Below are 13,370 nucleotides of genomic sequence, written 5' to 3'. Positions count from 1 at the left end.
ACCAAGGACCATCTGACGCGTACCGTCAATTGTCTGGTTCGCCTAGAAGCGAAGGTGCCTCTTCTCAGCCTGCTCTCTCAGGGTATTCTGCTGAAGAAGGAATATTCGTGTTAAAAGCTCAGTTTGAAGAGCCGTTCCCTCAGAAAAAGAGAGGATGGTTCAATAGGGGAGCACATGAGCATAGGAAGCGTATGAAAAAGTTGCAAGAGCAGAGAGTGCTAGCAGCAGCCAAAAGAGAAACCGATGCCCATGCCCAAGACATGATTAATAGGGGTTTAGCTAATTTCCATATCTTAGCAACCACTGTAGCTGATCCTAACCGGGAGCAAATGTTAGCACCCCAACCACAACCACAACCACAAATTCCCAACCAACCCATGGAGATAGAAAACCCTGAAAATCAAGTAGAAATGCATGATTTCAATCCAGAGGAAATACCTAGGGTACCCGCACCTAATCCTTTAGATCCAAATTACGACCCGTGGTGGGACGACAATAGGGACTATGTACAACGTTGCCCCATACATGAAGATTTGTCCATGCCGAATCTAGGAGCCTACCCAGGTTTGGACCCTCTAGATCCCTATTACGATAACGATGTATACATTAAGGAGATTTTAGAGAATCCTTACCCATTCAGGCACCTACACCCCCATACCAGAAACCCGCACCCCAAATTCCGAACCCAGTCCTAGAACCTGCACCCCCAATGAGTGCAGACAATGTACAAGAACTCAGGACATTTGGTGAGGAAATTTTAGAGAGTATTGAGAGAATGCAACAGGTGGGAGAGCGACTCGTCTGGAAGTACGATGAGCGCAATATGGATTTATGGATGAATCCATATCCTTGAAAATGATGGTGGAGATGGTAGAAATAGTAATAATAATAATATAATATAACAATTTATAATATGTGTGTTTGAAAAAAAGACTACGGATGCCTACTACTATTAGTGTAATTTTTATTTCAGTTGGTATTGTAATTTTAATTTCCAATGTTGGTTTGTAGTAGATGCCTATTATAAGAAAAAGTAAAGTCGCAGTGCTCGACGTTTTTTATCAACCTGCGTGTTGGGTGATTGGTTGCATTAAATATTATTTTGTGATATTAATATGTGGTAAATGTTTAAAATTCAGATGGACAACAAAGTGAACCAGGAAAACCAGAATGATAATATTCAGAACGACAATAACCCGATTAATGAGAATCCAAACAACAATAACAATGGAAACCAAGTGGATAATAGTGCCATTCAACACATAGTGGCACAAGGAATAATAAATGCAATGCCATTTATTATTAAGACTGCTAAGGAAGCTGATAATAAAAGTCACCATAGCAGTAAATGACCAAGTGAACCTGAACACATCGTGAACAATGGGCCCCTACTTCAAGCGCCCATCCCCAAAAGAAGAAGAACCATGCCTTATGGTTATTCTTATAAAGAATTCTGGTCTTGCAAATCAATAGAATTCTCGGGCAATGAAGGACCCATTGCAACTCTACGCTGGATAGAAAAGACTGAGGCTGTCTTAAAAATAAGCAAATGTGCGGAAGAGGATAAAATAATGTTTGCTTCCAATCTATTTAAGAACTCAGCCTTAGAATGGTGGAACACTATCCTCCAGACTAGAGGAAGTGACAGGATTTACAATGTGGAATGGGAGGAATTTAAGAACATGGTAGAAAGGAAATCCTGCCCTCCCAATGAAAAGGAACAGATAGCGAATAAGTTTCTGAACCTTAGGATGACAGGGGTGGATAGTAAGGGTTATACTACTACATTCTTTGAATATGCTATAATAGTACCAACCCTTGCATCACCTGAACCAGTATTAATCTCCCGTTATATCTGGGGATTAATCGGGGAGATTAGGCATGTAGTCAAGGCAGCTAGACCCCAAACCATAGAAGAAGCTGTAGAACTAGCAAATACCTTGACAGATGAGTTAGTGCATACACGAGAAGAAGATCAAAGGAGGAACCTAGCTCAAAGGCTTACCCAGGAATTTCGTTTTGGAAATTCCAACCGTAGGAAAAATGTAGGTTCTACATTTGCAAGTATTGCAAAAGGAAGCATTCTGGAAGATGCTCCATATATTGCAATTTCTGCAAAATATCGGGACACAAGGAAGAAGACTGTAGGAAGAAAGCTAACAACAGGATATGCTACAACTGCGGAGAACAAGGTCATATCAAGCCAAATTGTCCGAAGTTAGCTCCAGCTACGAACAACAAGAACACTAAAAATGCTAGAGCATTTGTTCTGACTGCAGATGAAGCTAAGATGATTCCAGGCGTGATAGCCGGTACGTTTTTAGTTAATGATATTTTTGCTAAAGTATTATTTGACTTTGGTGCGAACCAAAGTTTTATTAATACTTTGTTTTGCAAACTTCTAAATCAATCATTAACTAAACTCCCACAAGAATGTCTAGTAGAGACAGCGAATGGAGAAACCATTAGGATTTCTGAAATCTTGCAGGGAGCAAGAATAGAATTTTTAAATCAAAAAATTATGGCAAACCTTTACCCAATGAATCTGGAAGGATTTGATGTTGTATTAGGAATGGATTGATTAATAGCCAATAAAGCCAGTATTTTATGTGATCAAAAGTCAATTCAAGTAAATTCACCAAAAGGTGAAAAGATCACAACTAAAGGAGATAAGCCATCTAGATCCACAAAATTCATCTCTGTGATGAAAACAGCAAGTTGTATAAGAAAAAGATCTATAGTGTATTTGATTTCTATAATCACTAACACTAAAGGAAAAGAACTAAAGGATATTCCAGTAGTATCCCAGTTTTCAGATATCTTTCCAGAAGAATTGCCAGGATTACCGCCAGACAGAGAAGTTGAATTCAGAATCCATCTACTACCAGGAACGGCACCGATTGCCAAAGCACCTTACCGTTTGGCACTAGCAGAAATGCAGGAACAGAAGAAACAACTAGACGGATTATTACAGAAAGGATTCATACAGCCAAGCTCATCGCCATGGGGAGCACCGATTTTATTCATTAAAAAGAAGGACGGATCGATGCGTATATGCATTGACTACCGTGAATCGAACAAGGTCACGATTAAGAATCGGTATCCATTACCAAGGATCCATGATCTGTTCGATCAACTGCAAGGAGCTCGATTTTTCTCCAAAATCGATTTAAGATCAGGATATCATCAATTAAAGGTACAGGAAGAGGACATTCCTAAGACCGCATTCAGAACAAGGTATGGCCATTATGAATTTACTGTCATGCCATTTGGTTTAACCAATGCCCCAGCCGCATTTATGGACATGATGAACCGAATATGTAAGCCATATTTGGATAAATTCATAATTGTCTTTATAGATGATGTTCTTATCTATTCCAAAAGTAAAGATGTTCTTATTAAGGAAGGAAAAGCTTTATGCTAAATTTTCAAAGTGCGAGTTTTGGTTAGAACAGGTACAGGTTCTTGGACATTTAGTTGATCAGGAAGGAATTCATGTGGACCCCACTAAGATTGAAGTGATTACCAAATGGAAAACCCATGAATCACCAACTGAGGTTAGAAGTTTCTTAGGATTGGCCGGTTATTATAGGAGATTTATTCGAGATTTTTCTAGAATAGCCATTCCCTTAACTAAGCTAACCTATAAGTCTGTTAAGTTTGAATGGGGACCAAAACAATAATAAGCCTTTAGAATTCTTAAGCAAAGATTAACCCACGTACCCATACTAGCGTTACCAGATGGAACTAAAGACTTTGTAGTCTATTGTGACGCTTCTAAGTTAGGGTATGGATGTGTATTGATGCAACATCAAACGGTTATAGCTTACGCATCTAGACAGCTTAATAACCATGAAGAGAATTATTCAACCCATGATTTAGAATTAGGAGCTATAATTTTTGCCCTTAAGATTTGGAGACATTACCTTTATGGTAGTAAGTTTACTATTTTCACTTATCATAAGAGTTTAAGGTATGTTTTTTGGCAAAAAGAGTTGAATATGAGACAAAGACGCTGGATGGAGATTCTTAGTGATTATGATTGCAATATCCAGTACCATGCAGGAAAGGCAAATGTAGTGGCTGATGCTTTAAGCCGAAAGTATCATTAAAAGCCAAAAAGGGTACGTTCTCTAAAATTAAATCTGCAAATAGATTTAAATGACCAGATAAGAGAAGCACAAGAATCAGTAATCAAGGAAGATACTGAAAAGTTAAAAGGAATGATTAAGGAGTTAGAACAAGGAACAGATGGAATTTGGAGATTCCATAAGAAAAGAATATGGATACCTAAATTAGAAAACCTACGCCACCGTATATTAGAAGAAGCCCATAAGTCTAAATATACGATGTATCCAGGAAATGATAAAATGTATTAGGATTTAAGAAAGAATTTTTGGTGGATAGAAATGAAAAAGGATATAGCTGCCTATGTTTCTAAATGTTTAACATGCTCTCAAGTCAAAGCTGAACATCAGAAACCCTCAGGTCTATTGCAGCAGTTAGAAATGCCAGTTTGGAAATGGGAATTGATAACAATGGATTTTGTTACCAAATTAACAAAAACAAGAAAAGGTAATGATACAATCTGGGTGATTATAGATCGGCTAACTAAGTCAGCTCATTTCCTACCAATGAAGGAAACTTTCAACATGGAACAATTAGCCAAGTTATATGTAAATATAATAGTTTCATTACATGGAATTCCTTTAGCAATTGTTTCTGATAGGGATAGCCGTTTTACCTTTCATTTTTGGGCAAGTTTCCAAAAAGCAATGGGAACCAAGCTAAATCTAAGCACCGCTTATCATCCTCAAACGGACGGACAAAGCGAAAGGACAATTCAGACAATGGAAGATATGCTTAGAGATTGTGTAATTGATTTCAGATGTAATTGGGACGATCACTTACCATTAATAGAATTTTCTTATAATAACACACTATAAGAAAATGAAGCTAATGCAACCCTGATAAAATGTTGCATTAGGCCTTAAAAAGGTTGCCTTAGACCTAATGCAATATTTTATCAAAAGCTGCATTAGGTGGAGTTGCATTAAACCTAATGCAACCTTTTTGTTAGATAATGCAACCTTTTTAAAAGGGTTGCATTTATTATTCAAATGCAACCTTTATATGATGCAACTTTTTTATATGCGAATGCAACTTTTTTACTTTCAAATGCAACCTTGCTAACACTTAAATGCAACTTTTGCTACCTCAAACGCAACCTTTGTTACACTCAAATGCAACCATTTTTTACATCAAATGCAACACTTTTTAGAATTTTAGTTACAATAGATGCAACCTTGTTTTACAATCAAATGCAACTCTACAACATCATTGTTTGAAGGATATGTAATAGTATCTCAATTACACCAATACAATAATAATATAAATATAGAAGATATTGTAATTTAACATATGTCCAAACTCAAAATAACAATATAATCAAAATAAAGTTGTAATTACAATGATAAAAAGTAACGAAAACCTCCTACTCATCTTTCAGATCCTTAAATAGTCTCATAGCTAGCTTCTCCATAATACTTCACCGTAGCTTCATAGTTTGCTCGTTGCTTGTCAACATCTTTCTGCATAGGGGTGTTCTTTGGGTTACAAATTTGCAAAACATTACCACTCCTCCACACTCTTCCTTATGCAATATCCTCCATTTTCCAGCTTCAATTATAATCACATCAAGTTGCCAATGTTATAATCAACAAGTACCTAAAACTGTTTAAAAAAACTCGACTAAATACACTTATTGATCTTGAAAATGCTGCCTTGTTGCGAAACTATTTATAAGCATTTTGGGCAGATTCTACAGATAGTATGATTTCCCTCCACATCCTACACAAAAATGAATAATAAACTAACCACATTAGAAGTGAAACAATCATGCTTTTAAAATAGTTTCTGAAAAAACATTTAACAGCTGAAACACTAAGTTGTTATATAAGGAACGGAAAACAGTAAATCAAATAAGCTTTAGACATATACCTTACTAAAAAGACCAAATTATTCAACGCTCGCATTAAAAGAGCATTCTTGATCTACAACACAATTTAATAAAGCATTCAAAAAATCATCAAAAATTACTCAAGTCTCAAAACTGAACTGATGTTAAACTTGCTAAACAACCCTAAACATTGAAATGGCGAATACTAAACAAATATGAACTAATTTAGCCAAAATATGAAGCAAACAACAATAAGAAATAGATTCTACAGTATGAAAGAATGGACACCAATACAAAAAATAACATACAAATCAAAGAATGAAACAAGTGAACAATAATGATATGATTCACTGACCTGCTCAGTTTCTCTAATGCTCCATGCCTAAACAAGTAGAATCACGACTGCTACGCTCCAATGCTAGAATCGACTGACCCACCACCAAAACAAAATGAAAAAGTCAAAAGCGCAGTGGAGGGGCATACTTGGTAAGACCATTCGGCGTGGAGGGGCATGAAAATAGGGCGTTATGCGACATGTGGCAGTCACGTCAGCACGCATCAGAAAAGTGGCGGCACGCGTCAGAAAAGTGGCGTGGAGCAAAAAGGGAGTAGAATAAGGCGTGAAAGGGTGGCGTTATTCGACACGTGGCACACACTTTTTATTATTATTTTATATTGAAAAATTATATAAAACTATTAAATTTAAATAAAAAGTGTTGAAACAAATAACATATATTAAAAAATGGGGTGAAAGATGTGATTATATATAGGTTTTTTTAAATAAAAAAAAGTTTTTTTTAATCAAACTAGCCGTTTAACGGCTAGTTTAAACTAACCAATACACAACCAACACAAATGTGCCACCTTGTCTCCTCGTTTGCCTTCCACGCCGGTGAAAATCATGTCGCCCAACACAAAACGTTGTCAACAACGCCAAGCACAGGGTGGTTTGGTGAGTGTGGACTTGCCTCCACGCCCACACCGTGTGGTTTAATAGTCCTTAAGAGCTTCAAACTACTTCAAACAAAACCAAAAAAAAGCTGGACAGATATGTGAAAAACATACAAATTGTTAATAATTGTCTAATGATAATGGAAATCCATAGAGCAGAGACAAATTGAAAGACTTTTGTATTAATTCACTTATGAACTATGGATATTCTCAAGTGTAACTTCAGAAGCCATCCAATACAGGGTGCATGCCAACTCCATACTTTACAGCTAACACACTTACACTCGATCACATGAGCTGATTTCATATAAAAGAAGTTAAAATATACCTTAATGTTCCTGTGGATGATAGAGGCAACTTTAGAGATGAAACCAATCTATAAGCCCAAGAAGATTTATGAATTTACAACATTAAATTATAATACTAGTAACTTACACTCTTGCTTACAGGTTAATGAAAGCAACCAATTTTTCTAAGCGGCAAAACACAAATTTAATCTAATTAACCATAATCCAAATATGTATCAAGATTGAAACCAAATACAGACAAAACTAACTTATTATATATCAAATAGTGAACCAAATTTCTATAAAGAAACAACATTATGATAACAACACACTATGAATGTAAATGCAAATGTACATAGACATAAGATCCATCAATTTCATAGAGGTGAACTTAACAAATATGAAATCCAATGCTATAACACTATGGCTCTTTGACGCCTTTCATCGAACACTTGGCGTGCATCTTCAATCCTGTTCAAACTTCAAACACGTAAAAAACAAATATTATAAAGCATATCATCAAGAAAACCAATAGAAAGCAAAGCATCAATCTTGTTCACACAATGCATACTAAAAAAAGTTCAATTTCGTCTCATAAACAAGTTGTTAAAACCAGATACAGTGATGGTTCGTCGGCAGTAGCAGTAGTGGATCGGGGTGGAGCGGCTGTAGGGGTCAACATGTGGTGGGGTAGTGGTTCATCGTGGTTAGTCGGCGGTTTGGATTTCACAAAAGATAGATGCATCGATAGAGATAGAGCGGAAGAAGACGGTCTCACAAACTTATCGTCCAAAGTACGTGCAAAAGGAGGAAGCTTTTCAATGAAACTGATTCATGGTTATGGATGTAATCAATGGGGGTAAGGAAAATGATGATATCGATTAGGGAGGGAAAACGATTTTGATGAATTTTGGAGTAGGAGGGAAATAGGTTACGGGGTTTAATTTGGGGGGAAATTTAGGAGGGAAGTAGTTTTTGGTGGAAAAAAATTCAGAGGCATTTTCTAAATTATAAAACTACTCTTATAAATATTAGTTATATAACATGTTTTAAAAAAAAAAAAAGTTATTAAGTATACCTACAAAACTACAATAAGTAACACTGAAACTTATGTATTTTTTGTATTTTTTACTAAAATATATAGACTATACATGTAAATAAATTTTGAAAAAAAATTAGTATAAGATGTGTATGCATGTACTAGGTCTTAACGGTTATAGTGGGCTTTGTTATGTCATATTGAATATTAAATAGCTAGATCATGTTATAGTAAGCCACACTCTATCATAATGCTAGTAATAGATCATACGTGTCTTGTCTTGATTGTTTGTATTATACTTTATTAGGTCGTATTGGGTCTTAGAGGATTAGGTTGGGTTGTAGCAACCCATGTTAGATCATAGTTGGCAGTAATAGATCATACATAGAGGTATTGGGTTTTATTAGGTCATATTGGTTCTTAAAACGTCGAATTGGATTTAAATGTTTTAGCGAAACCATATTATATTTGTGGGCAATAACATATCATAAATGTGTTCGGGGACCATGATCGACTTTATTAGGTCGTATAGGTCTTAAAAGATTATAACCTTTTGTAGCGAGTCGTATCGTATCATAAAGGCAAGATTTAAGTAATATTATACACTTCAAATAAACCGATGGAACAATCAATCAATTTAATTTGAAGGTTCAAACATGGCTTAAATCATGAACCCTTATAGAGACTAAAGTGAAAATTATATATAAATCTTGTTTGTTAAGAATTCAAGAAGAAACATCTATATTGAAGCTTGCAATCTTATAACTAATTGCAACCTTGAATTCTTGAAACCAATTACCATTGAAATCTTGAAAACTTACTACTAGATTAGAACCCATGGCTGACTAAACTGAGTTAAAATAATCAACTGTTTAGGGTTAGGCACCGTTTTTTTCTAAAAAAATTAATCTTGTAGTATAGTTATATATTGTAATTTAATTATATTCAACTAAAATGCGAGTCTAGTTTCTAGTTACACTTATTTTTTTTAGCAGACCCGCAGTTGATCTTTAATTGGTTATTGTTTGTCATTTTTCTCTCACTAAATGCACACATTGCGACGAGGATACAATTGAATTTGATCGCTATCAGTTAAGTTCGTTATAGTACCAGTACCATAACTACATACGCTATGGGAATTTGATCCGTCTTTGGCGGTGGCTCCGCTTTGCACATCGAAACATTATCACAAAAGAGTTATATGGTAATTTTAAAAAATCATGATATAAGATCAAGCAACATGTTATAATTAATTTTGGTTTTTCTTTTTAAGAAAATTAAAAAACAAACAAGTAAATAAAAAGAAGCAAAAAATTGAAACTATAATAATATAAATGACGACTCTGACGGGATCCGAAACCACGCCAATTGGTTTGTCACTAGAAAACAAAGCCACTCAAGCAACTAGTTTTCTCGTTAGCTAATTTGTTTTCCAATATATACATAAAACATGTGAAGGAAATGACGCACATGCATTAACTAATCACAATCATCTACATTTAAAACTTCTATTATAAATGATATAGATATAATTCTATTTTTATCCCATTTCGCTTGAATGTCCTTTTTTCCCACCAGCCATTATTTATTTTTATTATATTAAATTTTTATTAATTATTTGATTTTAACGTAATATTGTTTAACAGTTCATTATTTTGTGTAATGTTATTTAACAATTTGTTAAATTGAAGACATAAATAATATAAATTTAAAGTTTAACTGATTAATTTTTTACCGTTATCCCGATTGAGGGGATAGGACAATGCATGTCGGCAGTAGAATACAGAACTATTCTCAAATACCGGCTAATGATCCCTATGTACCCAGAAGATGAAACCTGCCTGATATGTCGTAAAGCTTGTATGGAAAAATATGGGGAGCACGCAGTTCACTGTAAAGAGCTCCCTGGGTTTAAATATCGGCATGACTGCGTGCGAGATGTTTTGGGGGACATCTTAAAAAGAGCTGCGATTTCTGCTAAGAAAGAGGCCCCTGTGAATTTCCTCACGGACCCTATGGAAGGGAGATCTACTCTGCGACCAGCGGATCTGCTCGTCTTTGGCTGGGCTGGGGGGAAACACGCTTGTGTAGACCTCACGGGGGTTTCCCCTTTGGTTGGTTTAAGGGAAAACGGGTTTGTAGCTGGACTAGCAGCAAGAAAGGCTGTCACACCCCCAAAATCCACATGCGGAACACCACCGTTTGGAGGCGTGACTGACCAGGATCCAGCCACCAATTATACTGAGCAATGTAATATATATAACATAAGTAATACTCACCAACCACAAGGTCAGCAAATATCATAGTCGAAGTTCAAAGTTTTAAGTTTAAGTAATAGTTCAGGTAAGTAGCGGAAGCATAGACAAAATAGTTTAAAACAAGTTTCATAGTTCAAGTTTGTTAAGGACCCAACACACGGGTTAGACGACCACTACACATCCGCAGCTGCAAGCTCCTGAATCACTAGGTACCTGCAAAGCATGTAGTAGGGTATCAACATAATGTTGGCGAGTTCACGAGGTGTCAAGTTTTAGTTTTCGAAAACGTAAGTTGTTTAGATAAAGCATTTATAATCACGTGGTGGAGAGCTACCTCAGCTGTAAGCTCACTAAACTGTAGATACCGAAACTGTTGACGGAAAGTTATTGTGCCCCGAGTCAATGTCTATCGTCATTGACCAAGATGCAAGGTCTACTAGTTCACGCCCGATCTCCCCCGGTCACGGTGTGAGGTCGTCAAACCTAATAGCGCTATCAACTAATAACTCGTTCGCCCCCAGCGATTAATCGGTACTGTAAGCAGGGACTTAAGGTGATAGAGTTTCGTTTAGCTTGGCTAGTTGTGATTTATAAATAATATCCAAACGTATCTCCCCCGGAGATAGTAAATACCCATTCGGATTTCCCCCGGAAATAATAGTTCAAAAGTATTTTTCCCAAAGTTGGCAGTTTGTCTGTGTCCCTCCTTGGGACGCATGCTTTTAGTGTGTCAAACTCACCTTGGGTTGCTCAGCAGATTAGGTTACTTGTCAAACACGCTGGTCACCACGTCCTAACATGGTTACCAGTATAGGTCAGGTTTGGGTACAGAGAATGTCACGTATATTTTACACATAATCTAACACATAGCATGCATACAGTTACATGTAGAGTTATTGGGCCTGTTCTACTATTGAATCAGTCAACAGTATCAACTAACACATAGTTCAGTTAAACAGGCAGCCCAAACAAATCACGTTGTGGCCCAATAACTAAAGTGAGCAGCCCAGTCGAGACAAGGTGGTCTCGACTCGAGAACATGCGGTTTCGAGTCGCAACCAGGAGGTCTCGGCTTGTAATGGTTGGTCTCGAGTGGTGCAGGCATGACTCGCAACCCCGGAGATCTCGAGTCCCGTCTCGAGTTGTCACGATGTGGTCTCGAGTCGAGACCTTGATGGAGTCCCTGAAGTCCGTTTTGAAGTCGCTTGGCCCAGGTCTCGAGTCGCAACCGTTGCGGTCTCGAGTTGTAGCTCCATGGTCTCGAGTCGCAACCGTTGGTCTCGAGTCGTTTACCTGCTGATTCTGATGCATCTGCCCGAATTGTACTATGCAACAGAATTTGTTTCCATGATTTTTGTGTACTAACCAATGAGGATTCACAAACATGTTTTGTTGTCTAAAACCCTAATCAATGGATCAAACAACCAGATTTCAAATTTTTATAACACCTTCATATCATATTCATGTTATTCATCCTTAGGGTTTTCATCATAAGCAAACATGTTCATTTAAGCAAATATAGCACCTTAGTTCACATTATCATCGTCATTTCATCATTTAATCACACGGTTCACCTTACACACATTCAAGAATCACATACACAAAGTATCAAAACCATCTTAATCAAAACAACAATAGATCAACATACACTTCACTCAAACAACAACCACAATATCGACTATATAAGGACATATTTAGAATGCATATAACTTATCAAGTAAACACATATGGTATTTCCATCTCTATATTGTAAGGAACCACTAACCGGTTAGGTTTCAAGGTATGAGAGTATGAAGTAATCGATGAATGAGCTTCCAAATAAGATCCCAAGCTTGAACCGAAAGTCCTTGTTGTCACCGGTTTGGTCCGAGAAAGAAAGGAGAGGAGAGGTGATGTTTGATTGTTAGGGTTTAAGGTTTTTCTAGAGAGAGGGAGTGAGGATGAAGTGAGAGAGAGTGTAGAGGAGAGTGTGTGTAGGTTTTAGGTATATGTATAAGGTGGTGCACCCTAAGTGGGTTTCGAGTGGGCTAAGGGAGGTTGCGGCCCAACCGGCCCAACCGTTTACTGTTTACTCGAGACCGAGAGTGGTCTCGAGTAGGGTTCGTGGTCTCGGTTCACTATTATACACATACATATATATATATAGTTCACATACTTAACAAGGATCACATAACTCATCAAGATAATTCACGAACTTTCATTTAATAATATAAGTACACCAAAGGCTAATACAAGAAGGTTGCTCGGGAAACCTAGAGTGTCACATTATCCCCAAGTTTTAAGAACTTTTGTCCCGAAAGTTAAGGCAGCCACTGACAAGCTAGTACGTGTGAGAGTGTTTCAACGGGGTGTCACATCATCCCCCCGTTAGTTTGGAATTTCGTCCCGAAATTCGGTTGTAGCTTCAGTGCTGGGGGTTTCGTTAGGGAACAACTGGGGATACTTGCACTTCATCTGGTCTTCCCGCTCCCAGGTAAACTCTGGGCCACGTCGCGAGTTCCAACGAACTCGCACGAGAGGTATCTGGCTACGTTTGAGGGTTTTGATTTCTCGATCCGTGATCTCAATCGGTTCCTCAGTGAAGTGTAGCTGTTCGTCAATAGTGAGTTCCTTGAACGGGGATTATGAGTGTTTCATCTGACAGACACTTCTTCAGATTAGACACGTGAAAAACATTGTGCACCGCACTCAGCTCTTCAGGCAGATTCAATCTATAAGCAACCTTACCGATTTTCTCGGTAATTTTGAATGGTCCAACATATCGTGGATTCAGCTTGCCCCGTTTACCAAAACGAACCACACCCTTCCAAGGTGAGACTTTAAGTAGAACCCGGTCCCCGACCTGGAATTCTAGCGGTTTCCTACGCTTATCAGCG

General features: G+C 37.2%; 1 long non-coding RNA gene across 1 annotated transcript; it reads right to left on the bottom strand.

Moving 5' to 3' along the window:
• Positions 1-5,422: 5,422 nt before the first annotated feature.
• On the bottom strand, positions 5,423-6,679 carry LOC110934917. The gene is made up of 2 exons (XR_002588723.2): positions 6,315-6,679; positions 5,423-5,850 (listed from the first exon to the last, which is right to left on the bottom strand). It is a non-coding gene; the product is annotated as an uncharacterized LOC110934917 (long non-coding RNA).
• Between the last annotated feature and the right edge of the window lie 6,691 nt (positions 6,680-13,370).

The sequence above is a fragment of the Helianthus annuus genome, chromosome 4 (assembly GCF_002127325.2).
Source record: "Helianthus annuus cultivar XRQ/B chromosome 4, HanXRQr2.0-SUNRISE, whole genome shotgun sequence".
Lineage (NCBI taxonomy): Eukaryota > Viridiplantae > Streptophyta > Magnoliopsida > Asterales > Asteraceae > Helianthus > Helianthus annuus.
Note: the sequence above shows the minus strand (reverse complement) of the source record. Positions and strands in the feature narration are given on the sequence as shown.